Below are 19,109 nucleotides of genomic sequence, written 5' to 3'. Positions count from 1 at the left end.
AGCCATGCTCCAGCCTTTGCACACTGAGCTGATGCTCCTGGGCCTCCTGGGAAGCTGCTGCCGGGGAGCTGCCCTCCCTTGCAATTAATTAAGGCAATTAAAGAGGTGGGCCGTGTGGGGCTCTGCTGTGGAGCGGCGGTGGGATGGGGACGGTGCTGAGCTGTGCCAGTGGTTAAAACCTGAGCGTGGGAGGGGTATGGGGAGCTGAGATAACAATGAGGGATTTTAATTCAAGGTAACAAAGTGGAAATGAAGGAAAAAACAGGCCTCAAGAAGAAAGTCATCTTTGTGAGGTGCAAGAGTGGGCACATAAGATAGACCAGATGCTGTGGAAGGTTTAGCACAGCGTGGCTCGTGCTGGCTGAACAGCGAGCGTGCGGTGAGAAAGGAGCTGCTTCACAAATCCCAGGTGACCAGGGAAAGTGAGTTTCCCTCAATGTCTCAGCAATTTTTTTCCCTCTGAATTAAGTAACCTAAATCCACACACAAGCCAGTGAAAACCATAGTAGTATGACTCTCCTGTGTCAGTTTTCACAATTTGCTTTCTGTTACACAGGGAAATACTCTGAATACCTTATAGGGGGTACCCTGGATTTCAGGGTCTTCATTTTAAATCCATAATAACAGTTTCTAGGGAACTGTTCCTACACTGTGGAGAGACTTCAGAGGGTAGAAACCATCCCACGGAAGTAACATCTCACCAGGTTACAATATATACCACTATTTAGAAACTTTGATTTCCTGCTTGTGTGCTTCCATGAGGCTCAAGGGAGCTGGAGGTTGGCTGGAAGCTGGGAGCAGTGCTCAGCCATGGGGCATTTTGGCTCTGCCAGTGGGATGCAGCTCTGGAAAAGGCCATTGTGGTGTGGGATTGCATCAAGTGAGGTGTTTTCAGTGCAGACCTCACCCTTGTGCCAGATGCTGCTGGAATCCCATCTGAGGGGGTTGTGCCCTGCTCTGGTACTCAGGCAAGGAGAGGCTGCATCAGAGGAGAGAGAAGGGTTGCTGCTGGTCTGCCTGGACAAAGAGAGCCTCTGTGGCCTGAAAGATGAAAAGCTGGAGTGTCATTAACCTGTAGGATCAAATGAACCCAAATTGGTTGCAGTTGCATTTGGACTGAAAACTTTCCAGTGCCTGGCAAGTCCTAGTCTGCTCCTCCAGAGAGACCCCCTAAGCAGAAGGGACAAGCTCATTTCACGGTGCAGCTTGATGGATGGGTGAAAAGGGGCTGGATGGCAGAGCAGGGATGCTCCCAAGTTCAGAACCATGGCTTGGGGCACAGTGCTTTAGATTGCTGGTTTTCCTGGTATCCTGAAGAGAGACTTTATTGCTGCTTCTGATCGTATTTGTGTCTGATTTATGCCTGATTCATTCAGGTTTTCAGCCTCTCTGCTGCTCAGCTGTGGAGCTCGTAAAAGACTCTTTTTGACACCTGGATGCGTGAGCTCAAGCTGAAGGATGGGAGGGGGTCAGAGGGTTGGTCTCCTGGGAAGCATTGAGGACTGGCCACAAATTCAGGGGCTGTCAGAGGGAGCAGCAGTGCTTTTATCATCACTGTTTCTCTGGAGCTGGCAGATGCACACTGCCAGCAGCCAGGCTGGGTGCTGGGCTGCAAGGCTGGGAGGGAGCTTGTTTTCCACACTGTGGGTCATACCCCAGTATTTCTTAAGCTTCAAGGTAGGCTTGCTGTGAGCAGAAGGTCTTGAAGTGACCAAGAAGGGAAATTTTCAATACTGAATGGCAGCACTTCCCCCGTGGGCTGCACCTGCTCCCCTGAGCCTTCCCTTGGCTTGGAACAACGTCAAGGCAAGTGTTGGTCCTGTTTACCCCACTGTTACATTCAGCATCGCTCTGTTTGGCAGGTGGTGGAGCTTGAAGTAAAAGATCTGGTGATAGGGAAGAGTATAGGAGGAACAGAACTGAAAGAGAGCCCTTTACATTGGAGAAACTTTGGTAAAACCAATGCAATGTGGATGTTCCCTTCTTCCTTTTCTCGCTTGTGTGTGCTGGGTATGGGCTTGTTTTGCTTGCCATAAGTACCATCACAGTAAGAGGTAATAAGTACATACACATAGGTAATTAAAAACCAAAACAAACGAGTTTGCCTGTTTCTTTTTTAAATGGGCACTTTTCCCAAGCTTGCAGAAACGAGCAGTCGATGTCCATTTTCATAAAGCTGTGCTAGAAATAAAACCAGGCTGTGTGATGGGAAGTCAGGCTGTGCACAGGGCTCTCACCTGGAGAGCCAGCTCTGTGCTCGTTTCCATGCTCTGCTCTCCCCAAAGGGTCTGAGCAGGATGGGGGGCAGAGGCATCACTGTCAGAGGCATTGCTGGAAAACTCAAATATCTAAGTAGGCTTTTCCTGGCTGAAGCATGGACCGGCACTCTGGAAAAGCCTGACACACACACATGCTTAGTGAGTACTATTTGGTCTAAGGCATTTGGAGGGTCAGGAGGGAGCTGAGGCTGGGTTTAAGTGAAGTTTAACAGATGCACAACATTTCGAGCTCATCAAACTTGTGTGAGCAAAATAGAAGGGAAAAGGAGGAGTAGAAAATGGTGCATGTGATGGATCAAGTCAAAATATTTGTGGTGTTAAATACCCCTCTGGGCTTCAGTTTGTCCTCCCTCCTGTGGTGGGCAGGTGGTGCTGGCTGTGGTGTGGTGCTTTGCATACTTTTGATGGCTCTGACAGCAGCCATTAGGCCACTGAGTCCAGACGGCACAATTCTGGGTGGTTAAGTAACTCCAAAACCTCTTCTGCGAATGTGCTCATCAATATTCACAGTGTTTGGCATCAAATATTAATGCCTTTATTTCCAAAACAAATACACAGATTTGCAATCTGCTTCACAGGTCGGGGTTTTCTCACTGCTGGAACCAGCCTGGATGGCACGCTGGGGGTATGGCTCTTTACCCCTTGCTTTTGCTGGGCCAGGGGATCCTGGGGATGTCCCTACAGTGTCCGCTTCTGCTCAGAAGGAAGGATGTAGAAGAATTTGGAAGGGTTGATTTCCTTTGCTGTGTTGGCTTGTGCTGGTTGGAGGACTCTTTGGCTCCTTCTGGCACAGTTTGTGTCCTTTGCACTGGAAATCCCAGTGCTGCTGGTCAGCCTTCTAGTGGAAGGTGTCCTTGCCCATGGCAGGGGGGTGGAACAAGATGATCTTTAAGGTCCCTTCCAACCCAAACCACTCTATGATTCTTCTGCTGATGCTCAGGAATGATGCCACAGCTTGAGTGACTACTGGGGCCAGTGGGTCCCTCCACACCATGGGTCACCCTGCACAGCACAATGGGCTGACTTCTGCCTCTCCACTTCTGCTTCTCCCGTGTGCCTGAATAAAACTTTCTTCTCTCTGCCATGTGAATGGAGCACATACTTGATGTTTCCCATCATGTTTCCAATTCAGTGCAAACATATAGTCAGTGCTGTTGCATATTCCCGCAGTTTATGTGAGTCTGGGGAATACTTGATGTGCATCTGGACAACCTGGCAGAACACCACAGCCTGCCTGCCACACACCCAGCCTCTCTGCACAGCCGTCTTCAGCTTCCCCAGCCAGGGCTGGCACCATGGCTCATTGCTGGCCAAGGGTGTTTTTCCAGAAATCCTTTTCCAATATTAGACTAATTTCCTAGAGTTGACCCTTGGGAAGGATGGGACAGGCAGTCAGGGTGCCAACAGCACTTCCCAAGAACTGGTAGCTCAGTAGGGTGAAGTGGCTCCATGGCAAAGGCATTCTGGTTTTTCACTAAACGTGGCACTAAGATCATCACGCCGTCTTTGCTGATGAGCATCACTGCTCCAGGATGTTCCTTGAGGTTTTTTTTGGCTGGTGAGTGACAGCAAGTGCTGATGGTCACCCCAGTCCCACACATCGTAAACCGTTATTCTTGAGATTGAGATGGTCGCTGTTGAGCCATCCCTGTGTTTTCAGATGTCTGTTTGAATGACAGATTTGTTATTTTTGCATCAGTCTATGGGCACGACTGTTCTTATGGACAAGGTTTTTTTGTCTTTTTGAGTGCCTGGAGGTGCTAAGCTCCAGTGTGACCCCGAGGCGCTGCTGTGCAGCCTGTCAGTCATGGCTGGGCACACCGTACCGCTTTTCATGTCACTGATGCTGGGAAGTTTTTATGAGAACAGCGAGCTGGCTCCTCGCTGAGAGCACCCAGCACCTCCAACCAGCTATTTAGGAGCCTACAAGAGTGAGCAGCATCGCTGCATCCTATTAACACTGGCCTGTGCTTTATATAGGGCTGAAGGCACGTCCCTGGGGGGCTCCTCACCCATGTTCTGCTCGTATTTAAAACCAGAGGTTACTTAACTACACTGGTGGTGGTGTCTCACTGACTCTTGGCCTCTTTGTAGCTTTCCTAGTGTGTGTTTGATATCGAAGAGAGACCCCAGCCCATTAACAGACTGGGGACAATGGGTTGATGGGGCAGGAGACAGCAGCTCCCTGCCCATGCTGAACTCCCCAGAGGCAAATCAAGAAAAGCCCCTCTGAATGTGATTTTTATTTTGTTTCCTCTTTTTTTTTTACAATTTATTTAAGTGCCATGGTTTGGCTGGAGATGAGGAAAACGTGTGTCCTCCAGCCCGGCTGCTGGTGCTGAGTGGTAAAGATCATTACAATGGCTAGCAAAGGCAAACCAAAATCTGGAGTTCAGAGGTCCAAGCTAGCCAAATGGCAATGAAATGTATGTTGACAGTGATCATAAATAAGTGTAGAAGCAGTTTACCAGAAGGTGTAATGGGATATATGATCACAGAAGGCTTAAATAAAAGCCTCGCCTCCAAAAATATACTGTCCCCCTCAGCCCAAAACTATAGTTTCTGTGATGAGCAGCAGATTAGCCATTCTTACTGGCTTGATTCCCCCCTGAAGATGTGATTAAATACTTTGGTGCATTCTCTTTTGTCAAAAATGATTTAGTTGTGTTTCTAGGTCATTGTCTATAGAAGAAAAATGTGCGTATATTTAATGTGGTTGAGTGACTTAGGCATCTTCCAAGAAGAGCTATAAAAAAACCCCTCTCCTGCCCAGTCTATCCCCAGACCTCTCTCCTGTCCCTGTCCTTAGCATCCCCTGCAGCAACAGTCCTTCCTGAAAACCCACTCAGCAGCCTGCCCTTGTCTTCCTCATGCTTCCTGATGGGAGGAAGAGCCTTTGCACTTCTCCCTACAGCAACAAGAGGAGTGTCTCCACTTGGAGACTGTTAGTGCTCCTTGATGGTGGGCATGGTTGTCCAAGAGCCAAGTGACTCTTGGGTGTGTAAGGTGCCAGTGGGCAAGGATGGGAGCACAGGACCAAGGGAGACCTGGGCCATTACCTACTGATAACACCCTATGACACCCCCACTAACGAGGTAACAACTAAGATCTTAAATGAGATACTCTTCTCCTATGGCTGGGAGAGCTGGGGATGTTCAGCCTGGAGAAGGCTCCAGGGAGACCTTAAAGCCCCTTCCAGTGCCTAAAGGGGCTCCAAGAAACCTGGAGGGGCACTTTGGACAAGGGCCTGGAGTGACAGGGCAAGGGGGAATGGCTTCACACTGACCAGACGGTCAGAACACAAAGCTGAGCCTCTGGAGATGATGTGATGGTCCCACGCTGGTCCACCGTGCCCCTCTCCATGCTCACAGCCAGGTGGTAAGGAAGGACATCTTATGGACACCAAGTCTGCTCATTCCATGGCAGTTATGCAGTGACTTCCTGAGTTGCAGCAACCTCTGCACAGGCTCCTCGGACCATGAGGAGCTTTTCCTCTGCTCCCTGAACACTGCTGAGGCCACCCCTGTGTTTCTCAGCAGTATCTCATTCTCTGTCAGCAGGCTTCAGTGCTGGGCTCTGACTTCTGCCTGGGATGTCCTGCAGCTTCTGAACGCCTGTGTGAGGTGCAGTTTGTCATCTCCTGTGACTTACTGCCCTCCACACCTCCAGCCATCTGAGCCTCTTCTGCTGCTCATGCTTAGGTGCTGCTCATGAGAAGAGCATCTCCTGCCCTCCTCTCAGAGGGTTTCTCTCTTTTTTGACAGGTATAACTAAACTTAGAGCAAGGAGATGCTGTACAGAAAATGCATCCATGTTGCTTGGGAAATGTTGCTGAATTTTGAGGGGCTTTGGGCAGGTATGACTAACCATTCTTCACTTGGCTCCAGGACCTGACAGGGACCACAGTATTTCAGACGTGACAAAGCACTTTCCCATGCTGAGTAGCTTTCAGATGAGGATTTGACAGCTCCTCTGAAGGCTGCAGAAGGAAAATCACCATGAACCAAAATGTCATTTGGTGCAGATGTGACAAAATCCTGTGTTTCAGGCGTCCGGGGTTGGCAGGGCCTCCTCCATCCAGGGCGCCGGAGGCACAGACAGCTATGTGGGCCTTACAGAGTAGGGACACTTGCAGAGGCCAGATGTCAATAGCTGAGAGCAGCCTTTGAACTTTTTTTTCTCTTTGTTTCCTTGCCTGCCAATAGAATATTGCATTTTAGCCTGTTTTGAGTCTTTCCTGGCAATGGGGGCTCACAGACTTCTCCAACTGCTGAGAGGATATGGGGCTGAGAGGCTCAGAGCCTGGTTCCAGTGGACATCCATTTGCAGAATCGGTCCTGAGGGTTGTAGCATCATAAATGTGGGGATTTGTTTTGAAATTTGCCTTTATTTATGGATTTTGAGATCTTTTAGGAGGTGCTTGAAGTACGCAACCACTTCTGGCATGGACTCAGGGTGCTCCATCCTTGGAAGTTGTATGTGGGTGTGAAATCATCGTGTCTTCTTCAGCTATTAAATGAATCCAGAGGGTCCTGCACCTCTCAGCACCCCACCTGACACTCAACTGGGTCTACCATGGGCTTCCCAGTAGGAGAGAGAGTATGTTCATAGCTTGTGCTCCTTTCATCAGTCTAGACATGAGGAATGCAAAGAGATTTTGCCATATTTAATGTCTGGAGAAGGGTGGAATTGTGCGTGGGAATTACTTTCAAAGATTGACATGTTGTAGCTGTTAACCACTTTTTCTTTTTTTTATTATTATTTAACCAGAAAAACTAGATTTCAGCCCAGGAAAAACAACATGTTTTTTTTTCTTTCTTTCATCTCCTAAAGAAAACATTTCAGTTATAGATATGTGAAGTTATGAGTTATAAAATAGGAATAGTTGAAAATTGGAAATGTATAATAAGTTCTTAAGGGACTTGGTAATTTGCCTTCCTCTTGTGAAAAAAAAATCAAATCAGCTGATAATACAAAGCTTATGAAAGGCTGGGGAAAATGCAGAGCTGAACTAGATCTTTTTCCACATCAACTCTGAACTGTACTTTTTTCCTTTGATGAAACATGAAATTACTTTTAATTTATTTTATTTCAATCCTAGTTACATAAACTATTATTTGATTGTACAGCTGGACTGAAAAACTGTAGGAGGTCTCACATTTAGGATTTTGCTGCCTCTCTCTCATTAAGCCTACAGCCTGATTTCTTTAAATGCACCTATTAATCTTCTTAGGGAGACAAATTGTTGTTTGGTTGGGGTTTTTCTCTCTTTCTTTCCTTTTTTTTTTTTTCTTTAAACACTAAACTCCCAGTTAACTGCCAGAGTAAACACTGATGGTTTGCAGCCTTTCCAGGTACAGCTGTGCTGTAGTTGGGCACCGCGATGCCGGCGCGTGGTGCCTCGGCCAGGCTGGGTTTAGTCTGGTTGGCTTAAACACCGGAGGTGTTCACGGCCTGAGCTGTTCTCATCATGCTCAGCAATAACCTCCAAGTCTACAGGATGGAGTAAATGTATTTTTTTCCATTTTAATTTTTCTGTAGGCTATTTTAGTAGTTCGTCTATGGCAGCTTGCCAGAGAAGTGGCTGCCCCGTCCCTGGAAGTGTTCAGGGCCAGGTTGGACGGGTCTTAGAGCAACCTCATCTAGTAAAAGGTGTCCCTGCACATGGCAGGGCCTTGGAATGAGGTGATCTTTAAGGTTGCTTCCAACCCAAACCATTCTGTGATTCTGTGAACTTCTGTTGTGTTGTTAATTGCCAGTCTGGGACTTGCAGGGTTCTGGGTTTGGGACCCATTAATACAGTCCCTGTAGAACCAGCAATAGGATGCAGAGAACCTTGTGTTGTCTTTGAAGTGAGCAGATCTCTCCTGTATTTCCTCTCAGGTTCCTCAGATTTTCTGTCTCCTGCCCAACAATGCTAAGCCACCTTATTTTGGGTTTCTTTTTCCCCGCTCATCGCTGGATTTCCCAACACCCCGGGCAGGTGTTGGCAGCGATCCTTTGGAATGCTGCTCTTGCGGACCTTCTCCATGCTCCTCTATTTCTCTGCTGGGAATGGCTCTTGGGAGGGTGGGGGAATCACTGTCAGACTCGAACACATCCGTGGGCTGCATCGGCTCTAATATGAACCTGGGAGATGTCTGCAGCAGATAGTGCGGGAGCACATTGTGCCGGGGCCAGGCAGCTCCGGCAGCTCTCCGTAAGCACTCCTGATGCCAGCTGACGTGAGGAGGTGATGCTGGGTGCTGCTCACCGCTGTAAATCGACCACCCTTTGTATTCAGGGCAGATCTGCAGTCCCAAGGAATGGAAATTTCCAAGCCTTCCTTCTTTTCCTGCTTGTCTGTAAGTTGTTGTGGATGTTTTGCCTGGGAATCCTTTAGCTGGGGAGCACACCAGGAAGAGAGATTGTTTCCATTTGTATAGAACCTTTCATGGTGGTGATGATTCTCAGAGCAGGTAAAGCCCATTTGCCACTGTAGTAGGTGAGGTTTTGCCTGGTTGCACACTGCAGTAACAACAGAACAGCAGTTCCTGTTGGAGTGGAAAGATGATCCCTATCACTACGTTAGATGCCACTGGTAAAAATAAGGTATCCAGAAACATCCCTCTGGGAGGAAACTCTAAAAAAGTGTCTCCTTAGGCATCCCTTTTCTGCTTTATTTTATCCACCTTCCTCATCTTCCAGTATCTCCTCCTTCTGCATTGTTAATGGATGTTAAGCACTGGTTAATGGATTAGGATAGGATTCCTATTGGCTGTACAACTCAGTTTCACCCAACCCATGTTGGTAATTACAAGTTAATTTTGATTTATCATTAACTGACAATAGAGGCCCAAACACTCTGAAATCACAAAATATCACATCTTTCTTTTTCTTTGAAATACGCGAACAAAAATCAACCAGCTACTCTGGGTAGGAATAAAGTGCCGTCTACTTATCAACATGTCTAAAATCTGCTTCACTTATCAACTAAGCTTCTCAAGCCTTAAATTTTACCTGCTGCCATTTCTGCCGAGCTAAGCCTTCCGAGGGTTCCCTTAGAACAGATACATCAAATATGCAGATGCCTGTGTGTCTTTGGGGACAAATGTTCTGGGCTGAGGTATGTGCAGCAGGGAAATGCAGGCAGGGACAAGGCTCCTCAAAGAATTGCAGACGCTGGAGAAGTGTTTTCCTTTGATCCTATAAAGAATTTGGCAGGGGAATTTCAGACTCTTCTATTTCAAAAGTGCATTTAAACTGAGCAGCTTTGAAATATTGAAGTTGATGCTGTCTCTGACAGGACTGGTAATGTGTTATTCCTTGGGTTTGCTTTACCTTTCTTGTTGTGAATAACGAGCTTTACACACAAAAATGTAATTAATTCCAGGTTTGGTTTGCCATCCACATTTCAGCTTCTGATTCAAATCTCTGAAAACCAGAAAGTGCAAATCTAAGACGCACAAACACCAATACTGACCCCATCCTGTGCCAGCCCCGGGGCAGTGTCCCCACCAGCCACTTGCAATCCCAGTCTTGTCTCCAATAACAGACACTGTGTGTGCTGGTGTGGAGAATGTCAGGGATGGAGAAACCTCTGGAGCTGAGAAGAGTTTCTGAGAAACACAACCTGATGTGAAGTTTTTGTTAAAAGGCATCTAGCCATGTTGGGCACAGATCTCTCCTCCTCACAAGAACATGTGGGCTCATCAGTTTTTCCCTGTGTTTTTCCACGTGTGCAGTGCTTGGAGCTCTGCAGGGAGGATCAGTTGATCTCTGTTTCCTCAGTCCCTGCCTAAATGATCTTCTCTTGATTGTTCTTCCACACCTCAAATATCCACTCTCCTGGTAACTTGAGGCAACGACAAAAAAATAGAATTAAAGACCCAAGTGGGGAAGAGTTAGAGGGACAAATATGAGATGGCCAAAATGCTCTGAGGTGCAAAGACACAACAGCAGGATGGATAAAAATGCTATAGTTTTTCAGAGACACACACAGAAAGATAGGTCTCGTGCTGCATTTGCTCAGGCTCAAACAAACGAGGGTGCAAAGTCAGGATTTTTCGGTTGCTGCGCAGTCACCAGGAGCTGTTCATCTCTCTGCAGTATGGCAGACTGATTTCCTCTCTTGGAAATTGCTGTTTTAACTGGGTTCTTTTTTCCTTTTTCTAAAAATACAAACCGGTTTCTTTCTGGTCTGTCATTACTGCCTCTTTTTTAACAGCACTTCTCTTTCTGATGGATCTTCCTATTTTTTTATGCCTGGAATGAGTGTTGTTCCTCGTTCTGGGCTGAGTTTGGTTGACTCAAGCTGTCATGGAGATGGATAATGATACATTTTTTTGCATCAGCTTTTAATTTTGGAGCATGGGTGGAACTCATCCAAAGAAAGGGCCCTGCAGTCTTCTCAGCTTCGTAATGGTTGAATACCAACTTCTTGCTGCTGGAGGTTTTGTAGAAGCGTGGGCATCCTTGGCTGGTGTGGACATGACCAGGAATGCTGTCCTGGTGGAGCCAGACCCCTGGGATTGACTCCCTTTTACCCACCTGTGCTCACATTGGAGCAGTTTTCCACAGCCCAGCATCACCTGCAGGAATCCCTCCAGCTCCTGGATGGAGCTGAGCCTGAATGCAAAAGGGAGCCTTGCAAAACCAGATCTTTGTGCCACTGGAGGGAGGGAAGCCAGCAGCAAGTCAAGGGAACTGGCTGCCTCTGCTATTCTCTTTGAATTGCTTTCCAAAAGGCATTTTTCCCAAAATAACTTAATTGTGTATTTTTGGGGGGTAGATTGTTCTATATTTGTTGACGAGCATTGAATTGACGTTTTCTGAGAATGGCCCAAAATGGCTTGCAGTACTCTGCAGAGCACCAGAGTCTCATTTAGAGCCCATCACTATGTGTGGCTATGGTTGTCTTCTCTTCTGTGCTTTACTCTGCATTTCTTGACCTTGGATTTCACCTGCCATGGTGTTTCGAGACATCCAGTTCAGAAGAGCCTTCTACAGCTCCTTGCATTCAGCTTTAGCTTTGAATACTCTGAATAAATTTGCATGGCTCAGCAAACTTGTCCTTTCATTATCCCCCTCCTTTCCAGGCTGTTTATGAATATATCCCATTTATCCCAGGGCAAGATCCTGCACCTCTGCTTGTGAAAACCTGACCATCTGCCTCTATCCTTGGCGTCGTAAATCCTGATCAGTTATTAACCTACAAGGCGGCTTCCCCTTATTTTATCATCTTTCACTTCTTTTTCCCTCCTTCTTTATAGATTTTTATCCTAACAATTCTCCTACTGAGGCAGTTTTTCAGGCTAATCCTGTATATGAAAGGATTTTGGTGTGGGAACATTCATAAATTTCTCCTTAGCAAACAACATGGCAAAGGTTTGATTTATTTTTTCTTTTACAGTCTTGCATTTCTTAAATATTTCTGCTGCATTTCAGTCTTCTTTAGGTTTTCCAGATTCTTGGGCGGATTTCATATTCCTAAAGCTTTAGAAAATAATTTTTTCCCCAATTTACAAGTTGTTCCTTAAGAGATTTTTTTGTATGCTTCATTAGGTCTTCAAATTTAATTTGCTAAAATTTTGGGTTTGTTTGTTTTTTCCTCATCTGGATAAAATTTTTACCTTTTGAAGTATTGCCTTTCACTCCTGTAGCTCGGTTCTTTAATGATATTGCCTTGTTATGACCATGTCTTAAAACCTTTCTTGATAACATTTTGCTAACAGGTGCCATGGAAACTTCCCTTTCTTACCCTTCCACCTGCTGCTTTTAATTTCTTTCTAACAAACCTTCTCACTTTTTCTGATTTATTTTTTTCCCCAATTATATCTGATAATTATAGTAGTCATGTATTTGTGTGTTTTTTCCAGTCTTGCAAATAGATTGAAGCTGAGTTTATTGTGGTCAGTGTTGCTGAAAGTTTGTGCCATCAGTTTTGGCACCTCAGAGCAGGCCTCGTTTGTGTTGCAGGACTAAGTCCAGAGCAGGTAGTTCCATTCTGCATTGCTTCAGGGGATAGTTAACGACCTAAACAAAAAATTGTGTCGCTGCTAATTAAAATCAGAGAGGCTTTTGAGAAGGGGGTGGGTTGTAACTGCAGATTTACAAGATAAGCTTTCATAAGCCATGTGCCATAAAAATTCCTTAGCTTCATACCATAGTTTATCTTTTGGCTTTGCTGGCATTTCATAAATACAGCACAGTAATTCATAGTGTTGGCTTTCCTGGGACAAAGGCTTTCAGTTAAATGTGACTGAGGTAATCAACTCTTCTACTCTTTAATTTCTGGAGCTTGGGTGTAGGATGTGAGTGGATGGAGGCAGAGGGGTGCGGCTGCTCCTCACCTGGGGTACTCTCTCCATCATCCCTGTCCTTTCTGCTGCTCACAGTATATTTTCAAGATTGTCATGGCTCTTTTATATAATTTTAACACACATAAATGACTTGCTGATGGCAATCAATTTGGACCCGGGGAAGGATACGGAGGCGACACATCGAGTAGCTGGGTGGAAATCAGATGGAAGAAGAGACAGCTCCAGCCCACACCTCCCCAGGGCTCCCGGGGACATTTATCCCCATTTTAGCTGCACTTTCCCTGTGTACTCCTTGGTGTTGGTCACAGGGCTGTGTCTCTGGGGCAGGGCTCTTCATCATTCCTTGCAAAGTTCTGCAATATGGAGGAGAGGAGCTCTGCAGGCAGCAGCCCACTTTACTGTCCAGCCTGCAGCATGCCACCTCCAGCATCACCTGAATTATTGTGGAGTGTGGTGTGCTTAACCAGGGGTATTTAATGGGCCCAGACCTGCTGACCATCCTCTCTTTGGCAGTGTGGCCAGCAGCTGGGGTGCCCAATGCCTCCCCTCCCTCCAGCTCTTCCCAAGGGCTCCAAGGCTGGGCTTCACCTGCACTGATGGTCCAAAGCTGACCTTCTGACTGCACCCATTCAATGAAAGAGCTACCATTCCTTCTTGCTTTGGATCCTCCAGATACTTACTAAGTCTCCAGAGAGAGGCAGAGCGAGATCAGATACCCCATGGCCTTTCTACTGTATCCATGTTCATCCCAGGCACAGTGGAGCCAAGGCTCATGCTCTGCAAGCTCCTGGCTCTCAGCAGTGAGCTGTACTGCTCCTCTCATGCCATGCAGCTGATGGCATTGTGATCAAGAAGTGGCTTCCAGTCTGTCTCTGGAAGATTTACATGTAGTTTTCTGCTATCACAGAGGAAACAGATTTTCCCTGTCACTGAAGCAAAATGGACATCACACACCCCCTTTATCCCCGAGAGATTTTAATGCTTTGAAGTTCAAGATCGTAAATGTTCTCAGCAACAGTTATATCACTTGAAAAGGAGACCTTTGAGCCTTCATAGTGCCTGCTTCTGTAAAGCTATCCGAGAAGAAATCTCTTTGATATATATGGGACTGAGATCATTATCTGCAGACTCTTCTGTCAGGCCAATTTGCCTGTGGCTCTGAGGGGCTTGGCCAAGATCCTGACAGTGGTGGCCACATATTTCAGGCATCAGCAGCTGAAAGAGCGGCTCCCCGGAGCAGCAGAGGGTGGTCTGCAGGTCACTCGGTGACCTTATGGCTTGTGAGGGCTCATGTGAGACATGGAAAAGTCTGCCCTGACCCCAGTTCAGGTCTTGGGGTTCATAGAGGCTGCTTTGGGCTCTGTGGGGATCAGTTGCCTTGCATTCAGTTGCAGATGTTCATTGTGGTCTGTGTAGGGTGACTAGTAAACATCAGACCTTGGGAGTTTGGGGTTGTTGGGCTGGTGGGTGGGAACAAACATTGCTGTGGTTTTATGTTGCAAAGTGCCCTAAGGGAAATTACTCTTGGCTCAACCAGGGCCAAGTAAGGTGCAAATTAAGTACTTTTTTGCCACATAGCAAATAAGAACAGAATAGGATAGAATAGAATAGGATAGAAAATAGAATATTTCCAGTTGGAAGGACCCTAATGATCATCTAGTCCAACTGCAATTGATAATGATTCACAAACCTTTCCAAAAAGGCAGTTGCACAGGAATGAAAATAAGCAAGCAAATGCTTATTTAGAGCTTAAATCAGTTATAAACCTCTCTTCTGGTATGTAGGATTCAGCTAATAAGATGGCAGATGCTTCTCAACAGCCGTGCTTCATAGAGCAGCAGCGTAAGCGACATTGATGTGTTTGCCTGTTGCTGATTCTCAGCTGAACTAGACACGGTGCTATAAGACAGAGAATAACTGATTTGTGGTAACTGTGTAACCTGAAAAACTCCTAGTTATTGTTGCCTTTCCATGGATGGCATAGACCTCTGCTTTTCAGAGGAAGGGAAATACCAGCAACAGCTCTGGGTGGGTTGTCTCCTGCCAAACTGTGGCCAGAGGAGGAAGCTGGCACACCGTACATGCAGCGCTGCTCACCCCACAGCAGCATCATTCCTCTAGGGAAGGTTGTGAGTCTGGTGTGCTGGTGTGCCAGTGGCTCATGCCACCTCCTGCCTGGCAGGCCCTCCTTGAACCCCAGCCCCAGTGGGGTGTAACAGGGAGGCAGAGGACTCCAGGATATCACATTCCTCTATATTTATGAGAACAGGTATGTGGGTGGAGGTTAAGGACCCAAATGATTGCCCAGATTGGGAGCCTGGAGCAGGAGCTCAAGTACACTGTCAGCATCAGGAGATGCGCATTAGGGACGCCTCAGTCACCGGGAAAATGCCTGACAGAAGCTGCATCTTATTTGACGGGGATAAAGCAACCCTGGAGCACAAAGCTGCAGGAGAACAGGGTTTTTCCACTGCTCACAAAAGCTAGTTATTAAACACTGTGGCCTTTCACAAGAGTGCTTGTGTTGCCATCTAATAAAATACTCCCTGACAGCTTCTAGTCACCATTTCGTATTTTCTGTTTTGATTTCATCTGGGTGGCATTCACTGTTTTTAAACCGCCCAGTACACACGTTTCCAGCAGGATCATCTTCCTGCATGGACATCAGTGTAATTAAGTCAGGGGTACCTGGATTTAAGCAGGTGCCAGTTTTTAATTCTGTAACTGCTGCTTTTCTTCTTTTTTGTCAATACAGAATTCCCCATGCTGGATGTAGCGCTTTTAGAGCTACAAAGCTGCCCCCAGTAAAACTCCCAGGTTCAGGGTAGATCTGAGCATCAGTAGTGTGAGATTTTCAGTGTGCAGAGCTGAAACCAGAGACACTCCACATCAGACACTTCGTTTTCTGTTTATTTATTAAACGGTTACATGTCCTATTTTCTAGTCAGATGTGCTGACAGGCAGAGCACACCAGCTAATGTTTGATATTATCCCACGCTGTTCCTACACCAACCCATAACCATTTAGAACTATGTCTTTCCAAGTCAAACCCAGTGCCATTTTGACCTGGAGCACAACTGCCCTTTTGCTTAGCTACCTGTTTTTTTTCTAAATAGGTTATACTCAGTGATTCTTAAAATCAGTCATGTGGATGTTCACATCAGGTTTCAGTCGAACCAACTAGGTCAAATCTCTGCTCTTAGCTGAGCAGCTCTAATTCTTGTTGGTCAGCCCAGCCTCCTTTTGGGTGTGTCTTCACATCTCCTCTCTTTTCATGCTTTGAGTTGTTTGCTTCTCATTCTCTTGGTTTTACTGCAAGCAAGCAGTCATTTCCCTTCTTTTTCTACCCATTTTTTTCTCTTTTTTTGACTAACAGAAAAGACTTGCTTGTCCTCATTTTGCTGATTTTTGATCCAGATGTGAAGCTGGGAGCTGCCTTCCATGGACAAACCCAGCTCTTCCCTGGAAAGCCTGAGCAGGGCGTGCGCTTTGTAGAACTACCGCGACAGTGCCACTTATTTTTGTGTTCCTTTTATCTACTACAATGCAGTAATTAGATCACTTGCCCAGCGAGCAGGGACCCATTTCCATTGGCACCAGGCAGAGGGAGGGATGCAATCCATGTTTCCCAGTTGCATAGAAGGGGTGCAGCTCATGAAAGATTTAGTCAGACCACAAATGCCAAGCCCCTGTGGATGTGAGCGCTGCCAGGGTTTGGTGGCAGCTGAGCAGATGGATGTGGCTGGAGTGTCCAAGGGGGAAATGTGGAATTTAGAAGAAAACCAATAAATCAGGAGAAAACCAATGCACATGCTCTCTCTTGAACTTTTCCACACAAGTCAACAAGACTTGATTTACCAGCCGCGCATGTAGATTTTGTGTAATATCGTTATTGCTTGATTTTATAGCAGAGACATTAACAGTGTTGGCATTTACCTTTCAATGGTTATTGCTCCCATGTTAGCACCTTGTGTGAAAAAGGGCCTGTTGACATCTCTTGGGATGCTGGCTCCAAGCCTGCGTCTTGCCTGTAAAATTTAGTGGCATCGGTGAACCTACTTCAGTTAATTAGAGCAATTCCCTCCTACAGACCTTGACTTTACCTGGGAATTCCCAAATAAGAAGGCTGAACTGATTTACTGGAACGGAATTGTAAACCAATGCTATGTCATTGCATTGCTTTCATCTTCCTGAAAGCTGCTGACATCTTTTCCCTGGTGATGCCGTGGCATCAAAAATTTGGTTTAGGACAAATCATGTTTTTTCTGAAATTAAATATTAACCAGCAAACAGTCTAACATTTGGTTTGGCTGTAAATAGGACTTTGTTTTTAAAGCCTTCCCAGTTCTTGTAAGTTTAATGATCAGAACCATCATTTTTACAGAAGGGAAAAAAGCAGGCATAAAAAATCCAAGGTGCTTGTGACTTTTTACACTCTGAGCTCGGTTTTGTGGTGAATGGTTTTGACCCTTGGTTTTCCTTGTGCTGATCATGTTTCTGATCATCCCAGGCAGCTTTTCCCTCCCAGTACTTATCCATCTCCTCCCAGGGCATTGTACCAGCCCTAAATAGAAGGGCTGGTTTCATACCCATGTCTGTTCCTGAGTGGAACAAGGGAAGTTCTGGGCCTTTTTAATCAGGAGAATTATCTGATGGAGAGGCAGAGCTGGATATGGATTAATATCTCGGTGTGATTTTTAGCTCTGGGCTCCGTGGCAAGCAACCTGGCAGCTTCACCTCCTCTCTTTTATGGAGCTGAGGGTTTATTTTTGTGGGTGCCTTGGCTTTGTGCTGGAAAATGGAGACAGTTTTAGAAAAAAAAAAAAAGAAGAAAGACACCTTTTTTCAATTTAAAAATAATGAAAAAAAGGAAGAAAACAGCATCTTCCCAGCTGCCCACCGTGCCACTGACTGCAGGCAGGTGAATAGAGCTCCCTGCCTGCCCTTCTTGTGATAAAGCATTCATAGACAGAATATCTTAAATGAAAACCTTGACAGTATAATTGTTAATAAACTCAGTCACACGCACTTGATATTCTTTATTTGTACAAATGTATTACTCTGTTGGTAACAGAGAGTGCTGCTGAGTTTGGACCCTGTGGAGATCTTTGACTCTGTATTGCCCAATATTTCTAATTCAGCAATTAGAGTGGTGCAAAATCAATACAGCCCCCATCAAACAGGGGAAATCATGCCTTATTAAGGCATTTCAATTTAATTGTTAATAAACAATCCAGTGGCACTGGGGGGAACTCCATTGGAACCTGTTAGCAGCTTGGTGCTAGTTAATATTAATCAGTGATAAAGGCTGTAAGGAAACAAGGGGCTGAGCTGCAGTTTGGGCTTGTGTAACAGCAAAAAAAAAAGGGTTCCTAGATGGGTACAAGACATACAAATGTTGGAGCATCCTCGCAGAAGATGCAACGAGCGTGGGCCTGTGTCTGATTCCATATGACTATCCTCATGTTCTTTCCCGAGGCATCTCTCCTGGATTGAGTTACTGTATTTGACAGACCAGATGATTTTTTCTGGTCTTAAAATTTCACGGATACGTTCAACTGGTGCAAGTGAGAGACAGCCCAGCCTGTGGAGGGGAGGCTGAGGCATTTTGGATAATTATAAAATAAATAAATGCAGTGATGATGTATATGTATGGAGTGAAACTGCTACTGGGAGTGGGACGGAGGTGCTGACTGGCATTACTTTGCACCTGAAAAAGTGCATGGAGCTGGGAGGGAGCTCCGACCCAGGCTGGGAGAGCATTTCTAGAGCCGCTGGACCTGCCAGGCAGTGAGCACCCAACTGCCCTCCTCCCTCTTCTGGGCCAGGAATGATGCTCGGGGCAAAATTACAGCACCTGCTGTGTTGTTCCTCATGGGTTTTTGCATTTCCAAGAGAGCCACAGACTCTGTTTTGGGTTGGAAACATAGTGAGCTTGTCTCTGTGTTGTGTGACAGCTCCTTGATGGAGCACAGATCCAGAGGTGTGGCACTCCTCATGTTGATTTGCTGCGAAAATCCAGCTCAAAAATTTCACTCTTTATTTACAGAAAGGTGCTTGAACTAAATAGGCCAGAGTGCCAGTGCTGCTAACATCAGCTGCAAAAATAGGTGGTAACTACTAATACACTGCTAGACATTTGCACTGTGAGGAGCTGCTGTAAATTATTCCCATTTTTCACTGAGCTGGGAAGTGAAACTATGGTTGAGTGGGATTTCTGTGGTCAGAGCCAGTTCAGAGTCAGAATTCCTACTTGGTGGCAAATGGCAAACATTTTTTCATATCAAATGGGGAAAAAATATTCGGATTTTGAAATTTGCAATGGAATAGAATCGTAGAATCACAGAGTGGTTTGGAATGGGAGGGACCTTACAGACCATCTTGTTCTTAAGCCCTGACATGGGCAGGGACACCTTCCACTAGGGCAGGTTGTTCCAAATCCTGTCCAACCTGGCCTTGAACAATTCCAGAAATGGGGCAGCCACGGCTTCTCTGGGCAGAATAACCATTCTCTTATTCCAAACAGCAA

This window comes from Neopelma chrysocephalum, unplaced genomic scaffold (genome assembly GCF_003984885.1).
Source record: "Neopelma chrysocephalum unplaced genomic scaffold, ASM398488v2 Primary Assembly neopelma1_147, whole genome shotgun sequence".
NCBI classification, from domain to species: Eukaryota; Metazoa; Chordata; class Aves; order Passeriformes; family Pipridae; genus Neopelma; species Neopelma chrysocephalum.
The sequence above is the reverse complement of the archived record's forward strand: the minus strand, read 5'-3'. Positions refer to the sequence as shown.